Source organism: Strongylocentrotus purpuratus, unplaced genomic scaffold (genome assembly GCF_000002235.5).
Source record: "Strongylocentrotus purpuratus isolate Spur 01 unplaced genomic scaffold, Spur_5.0 spur5_scaffold_12, whole genome shotgun sequence".
Lineage (NCBI taxonomy): Eukaryota > Metazoa > Echinodermata > Echinoidea > Camarodonta > Strongylocentrotidae > Strongylocentrotus > Strongylocentrotus purpuratus.
In genome coordinates, this window is record NW_022145597.1 from 17,083,892 (window position 1) to 17,090,812 (window position 6,921).

Sequence of the window (6,921 nt, forward strand, 5' to 3'; positions counted from 1 at the left end):
TTGATGGAATCTCCAGAAATGAAACGAGTCATATAAACCCGTTTTCAATCTTAAATTGTAAATGCTTATTATTTTCTCTTATTTGTTAAAAGTGGAGTTGTTATCTCCAATTCCTTTCTGTTCTTTCCCTGATAAAGCAAGGTATCTTTTTTAATGTCATTTTTTCCTGATTTTTCTTTATGTTATCACTGTTTATGATTGCAAGCATTGTATGCGATATCTCTACTGTACAGCACAATGTTAAAGAGAAGTGAGCTTTGGTAAACAGATGGACGAACATCATAGAACATGAATGCCAATGAAAAGGATTGCTCTTACAATGCATGTGCTGTCACCTTTATTACAGGTAAAATACCTGAGAACCGCATTCTACTTTTCGGTCCCACTATACCGTTTTCCGCGTCCACTACAGCACGATTTAGTCAGATTGTTGAAATGTTAATGGTTGATTAACCGTATTTATATTCAGTGTTCGTTTGAACTTTACTATCGATAATCTGCACTAATTTCTGGATCCTTCTTTTTTAGCAGTGATATTTCATGATCAGAACTCGGCATTATCTTTAAACCCAAGTTTTGTTTTCAGTGTGTATAATCATGATATTAATGTTACATTAACGAGAATCAATATATCAATAAATCAAGTGAAATTAAGTAGAGATATCGTAGTCGAGACTTTAATCGCTTCACTGGAAATGCAAAGTTATTTGGTTCTAGCCCCGGTAAGGCATTTTTTCCCTTGAGCAAGGCATTTTATCTACACTACTGTACTCCACCCAAGTTTTAAATTGTATAAGAAACTGTTAGAATTGTTATAATCAAACCAATTATCAAAATGAAACGGATCTTGGTAAACAAGATAACGTATGAACGTGGCACATACAATCAGGCGCGGATCCAGGCTTTCTAAGGGGAGGGGGCCCAACTTTCTTCTTTTTTTTGTTTTGCTCCCGAAAATTTGAAAATCGCGCCGGTCGAAAAGTCGCTCAGTGTGGGGGGGGGGGGGGATCCGCCACTGAGCGCAGCATGATGAAAAACCGCCTTCGTAGGCTATTGGGTTGCTGATATATGACTTTACAAAAACGGGTCTTGGCTGCCTGAATGGAAACATTTTGTTATCACTGCGTGCATTTTAAAGCAGAGGAAGGCCTGTGAAATATTTAAACAGACTGTTTTGTGACAGCCAGTCCAACGCAATAAGGTATCTGTTTTCTATCAAATTTTGGAATCTTTTTGGGGGAATTTTTTTAATTTTTTTTAATCGTTTGCCGATTACCCCAGCTTGAAATACATTTCAGTTTTTATGGTAGTAAGCTCCACCAGGCACCTCGAAATAAAGGGGGGGGGGGGCTTTGGATAATAAAAAAAATGCCTAAAGCAGGGGAGGGGAGTTTGGGGACAGACTTTCTCAACCCATAAACGGCATATTTTGGCAACATTTCTAACGGAAATTGCCGAAACAAGTAAATGTGTATACAAAAACAAAAAAATAGCGGTGTTTGTGTGATAGCAACCCCCCCCCACACACACACACACACACACGCACACTACTGGGTCGGAGGGACCGCAAGCGTGTTCCTTAAATCTCCGGTAAAGGGGTACGCGACAAAATCCGGCCCGCCTTTGACTTTCACACTGGAAATCGGGGGGGGGGGGTGCTTTCAAAAAGAGGAAACGTGCTTTCAAAAAATATCACTGACTAGGGGAAGAGGGCTGGGTGACAGAAGATACGTCCGGGGAATCAAGGTCATCAGGTGACAGGGAGAAAGCTAAAAAAAAATAGTCATCAGGTGGGTTTTTAAGAACAAGGGCCTTCAGTGACAATGATGAAAAGGGGTGCCTTCTTGATAGGAAACATGGTGCGTTACTTAATTAATATGGGGTGCCCCCCCCCCCCCGGGTCAATCGCTTGTCTTTCTTTAGTATGTCTCCAATGATTTTCATGGCGACCGCATGGTATTAGACACTGACTGAAATAACACCATCCTTCTTGCTGAGTTCCGTTTGATATGTCATACTGTGTCCATTATATTGAGTAGGTATACATCAGTAGTGTTATCTCTAGATCTGCAAATGAGTGATTGAATCGTTTCTTTCATTCATATTAAATGCAAAAATAACGAACCACAATACATTTCACAAACATTGACATATCTTAACCCTAAAATGGCCAGGCTATTTGAAGTCTTAGTACGGCCGGGGGATTATGCCCCCCCCCCCCCCTCCCATAAGATCTCGGTCGTGAAGCGGCCGATCTCAAGATGTCAAGTGAAGTGTATAGAATACTATGATAATTATTGTTACCCATAAATCATATATTATTCATATTTAAGCATTCTTTTTCACTATATATATTCATTAGACCATTTAGAATAATAATACGACAACAAAAATTGGAAGAGCCAGCTTATTCCTTATGTTATCTCTTGTTTTGATAATTTCTTATGTATTTCATTGTTTTTTTAACTTATGTATTTTATTGTTTTAGTTGTTTTATTTCATTTCTAACTACAATTAAACTATTTGGACTCCCAAACGATTACCTAAACTTTAAACAAGACCTAATCACCCATGTTTGATCTATTTTTAGGAAAAATGACTTTTCCTTACGTTTTGTACACAAATCACGAAAATGAGCGATTTTCGGGCTGACATGCAAAGACAAAAGTCACGTGACCTTGTAACTGTTAGCCTATAATCTATGCGGAGTGCCGAGCTTTTTTCTTTGCTGCTAGACTAACCTTAAGCAGAACGTCTGATACGGCGAGACTACGAACCGTGAGCCGCGAAGCGGCTTACCGCCTATAATCACTGGTCTAGCTAATCAATATTCATATATATTCAAAATGGCGGATCTATGAATCATTCAACAGCCCTACCAAATAAGGTACACCTATGTTACGTTCGACTAAACAGATATAAGAAACCGCAACGAGTCATCATGATCATAGAATCCGTGGTCGCGTAGAAAATCACAGCACAAGGGGATTGCTTGGTATATTGCACTCTTTCCAAAACCAGTAGGTAATGCAACAAAAATATCCCTGCCGGCTTCAATAACGCTACGAATAGCGGATTCCTGCAGTTCTCTGAATTTTCCATTAGGAATGTGGTATAGTGAGAAAAACTTGATTTGTTATCTTTAAGGCCACCTTAGAGTAGACAGAGAGGGGCCTGTGTACTTTGCCTCATTACACATATTCAGAACTCACATACTAAATAGTTCAAATTGAGAGAGTTGTAATTATCCTGAATCTGGATTGTTTATGGAAGTGTAGGTTATTGATAGTATGGTTTGTTAAACATATCTTTGTTTAGACATATTAGGTTGCAGAAAGACTAAATAATTGATTTAGGCGGAAGGATATTAAGAGAGTGATTAGGCAGTTTGGGAAGAACTTTCTTGTGTCTACAGAAAGTTTAGTGCATTGTTCAACCAACTCAGTGAGGAGAGCTGATTGGCAATCAGAGTTTCGCAGTAGAGTATTCAGAATATTTCATGTTTCTGTCGAGGTATGTTAATTGATTTTTGTTATAGTGTAGAATAAGGACTATAGTCATGTTATTATTGATATTGAGTAGAAAGAATGAAGGAAAATGAAGTATTAATAGTGAAGGGATCGCATCACTGGTTAGAGGTCATGAGCACATACAGTGTATGGCCTAGTACATGATACACAATGTACACACGTGTAGTTCGTTGTGCATGAATGACCATGCGTCATCTCGTTGTAGTGGCTTTGTAAACGATGTAAGGCAGAGAATCTTATGTTTATTATAATGTTGATGAGTGTAAATACACATTTAATGTACTTGTATAGCTAAGTGTTATTTAGTTATGGTATTGAATACTGTAGCTTGAGTATAGTGCACTGAGTGAAGTTTGGAGGGATTTGATTAGATAGAAATGTTTGGGTAAAAGTCAGTTAAGACTGTGTTGTGCTGTGTAAGCAATATTCTCAAATAAGAGGGGGTACTCCATTGTAAACAAATAAGATGGCAGCCTCCATGGGAAGGGTTTATGGTGCAGTTAGTTAAAAATAGGAGTCTACTTATTTCAGTAGATTGGTGTTGGTGCTTGATATAAATTATATCATACTATTATTAGAGAGTAGAGTTTATTAGGAGTTGGTGTATTATTCATTTAATTGATAGGAGTTCCTTTCGTGGATGGAGCTAGAGGTTCAACAGTTGTCGAGGTGTCGCTGATTGACCACGTTTCTGATTGAGAAATAGTTCTGATGCTTGTTGGAGGTATGACAAATTGAAGCATTTGTTTACATTTCTGTATCTCTTAATCTAGATTCTTTAATACTCAATGTCTGAAGTTGAAGTAATATTGTCATTTTACTTAACGTTTGATTCTTTTATTTCATTGGTTTGAGTCTTTGATTTAATTGGTTCAGTTATTTGATAATGAACAGTGACAATTTTAGTAGAGTATAGATACCACATTATTCATCTGTGTATTGATATACTTGATGCATTTTTACGTTCATAAATAGGATTTAAATTGTTATGATTACATTATCGCATTATAATGTTTTGATGATAACAATTTGATGATATATAGTTGACTGGTTATTCATGGCAAGTAGTGATATTGTCTTTGTTCTAGATTCCAGCGTTTGAGTTGAAGAAGCTGGTTCCATTGTTGTCGTCGTAGCAACAAGTAGTTGTTTAGCAGTCCTAGTTGGGTGAGTCAGGATGGTAGAGCGTGATAGATAGTTTTGAACACGAACACTGCTTGTTATATTACTTCTGTTTCAGGTGTTGATAATGATGTGTTATAACGAATTGTAGATAGGCAGTCAATGTACATTAATTAGACATTAATTAGAATGAATATCCATGACTATGCATATTTCAGGGGATTATTCTGATGTTAATCTTTAATAGAGTTGATGCTTTCATATTTTGGTGACCTGTATTCATACTTTCAGTGAAGAAATTAGTTCGTCATATTTCACACCAAATAGTTAGAGGGAATATTTTGGAATGATAAGAAATACATTTTCTTCTTTTACATTGAATTACTCACTCGATGAATATTGAAGTATCATTGACTTGGTGTTAAAGTGATGTACATTATTGTTGACTCTAAATTGTTGCATGAAGAGATTTTGAACATGTAGTTACTGATGTTCTTTCTTTCGTTGTTTCTTTTCTGCCTTTGCAGAGGTTTTTCTTCTTGTATCACACTTTATGCAGATAGCTCAAGTGGGAAATAAAATCCCGCTCATATCCTACAACCTCGAGTCGTGTCATTGTGTTCTGGTATTGCATTCTTCCTGACAACCGCCCCCCCCCCCCCCTTTCTCTCGACTTACCAAAATACTACAGGAATGCCTAGTTTGTTGGCTACGGAAGCCCATTAGTGCCACCTACGAAATAAATTTAAGAGAAATTATCTGGCGGCCGCCAGATAATTAACTGGCGGCCGCCACTTAATTATCTGGCGGCCGCCAGTTAATTATCTGGCGGCCGCCAGTTAATTATCTGGCGGCCGCCAGATAATTATCTGGCGGCCGCCAGATAATTATCCGTGTCTTCACGGTTGTTTCATCGCAAAGCATGCCGGGACATAATTCTAGTACATTTTTACCTTCGCCGTGATCAGCTGTCCCGTTGCAAACAACGGGATTCTTATCGAAGCAACATCTTAATCTTGTACATAATCCGCTATTCTGCAGTGATTTTCTTTCACTCCAGTATCGTTTGTACGGTAAGAAACCAAAGTTTGTGTTTATTCATTTTTATGACGAATAAAGCTGATAATACGACGTAATGCATGAGAGTGGGCCGGGTCAAGCTTTAGTAAATGTAGGCCTAGACCTCTAGATCTAGTCCCGTATGTTTAAATGTGTGTGCATTTTAAGTAGACTGATTGCCTTGTGTCTATCTTGATCTGAATATAATAGTCTATGTATTGATGAGCTCTACTTGAGGATCTACATGACAGGGGCGTATGAAGGAATTTTTCGAGGGGGGGGGGGGGGTTAAAATTTGAAAATCGTGCCGAAAATTTCACATCGACTCAGCCAGCCGGAGAATGAGAGGGGGGGGGGTCGGTTAGAGCATCTATTTTTTCCCGAAAATATGAATTTGGCAGACCGATATTTTGTTCAGTTGATGGTAAGGTCACCTTTTTGGGGTCACCCTTTTGGGGCCACCCTTTAGCACAAAAATATTTCCCCATGATCTAGTGTGATAAGGGTTCTTTTGTTACCGTTATTCTTCAGGTTACAATACAAACTTAAATTTGATTGTCTTTTTCCTTTTATTTATCAGTTGCAGCATCATCAAACACTATATGGCCGATGAATCAGAAGATGACGTAGATGCTACGAGAGAGCTCATTTCACAATGGACAACAGAAGTGATACGTGACTTTCTACAAGGAGGGGACTCAAGCTTGGAGAAGTCATTATTTTATGGGTGTTCTCTGCCCTGACGCTGGGGGTACTGTTCAGCCATTCGAGGTAGAGAGGTAGAGAGGAACTGGACGATGGATGGATGGGGGGGGGGGGGGGGGGAAGAAAGGCATGTAGAGATGGCCGTCTACTATGTATAGAGACATTTGTGTGCTACTGGATAAGGACCCTCCATCACTAGAGGGAAGAATAATGAGAGACTACAAAGAGGGGAAGGCATTTAGTTATTTTGTCAGTTTCTGGTTAGGGAGACATTTGTTTCATCTCCTGGGAGAAAGCTGTCTGAAATTCAAAATGTATTTGATACTTGAATAAATTTAGTTCATTTTCTAGACTGGTTCATGTCAAACCATTGATTCTACTTTCTTGTGAGTATACACTGTAGTCAGAGAGAAAGAGAAGTAACACGAGTAAAGAATGAAAATTGAAAAAGAAGCCAACATTTGAATGAGGAGGAGAAAATGGAGATTACGTTGTTGCCCATCAA

General features: G+C 38.4%; 2 long non-coding RNA genes across 2 annotated transcripts; both read left to right on the forward strand.

Annotated features, from left to right (window-relative positions):
• Window positions 1-3,105: 3,105 nt before the first annotated feature.
• Window positions 3,106-5,249, forward strand: LOC115922661. The gene is made up of 2 exons (XR_004063539.1): window positions 3,106-4,254; window positions 4,619-5,249. It is a non-coding gene; the product is annotated as an uncharacterized LOC115922661 (long non-coding RNA).
• Window positions 5,250-5,674: 425 nt separating this feature from the next.
• Window positions 5,675-6,532, forward strand: LOC115922662. Its single transcript, XR_004063540.1, has 2 exons — window positions 5,675-5,725; window positions 6,292-6,532. It is a non-coding gene; the product is annotated as an uncharacterized LOC115922662 (long non-coding RNA).
• The last annotated feature ends 389 nt before the right edge of the window (window positions 6,533-6,921 follow it).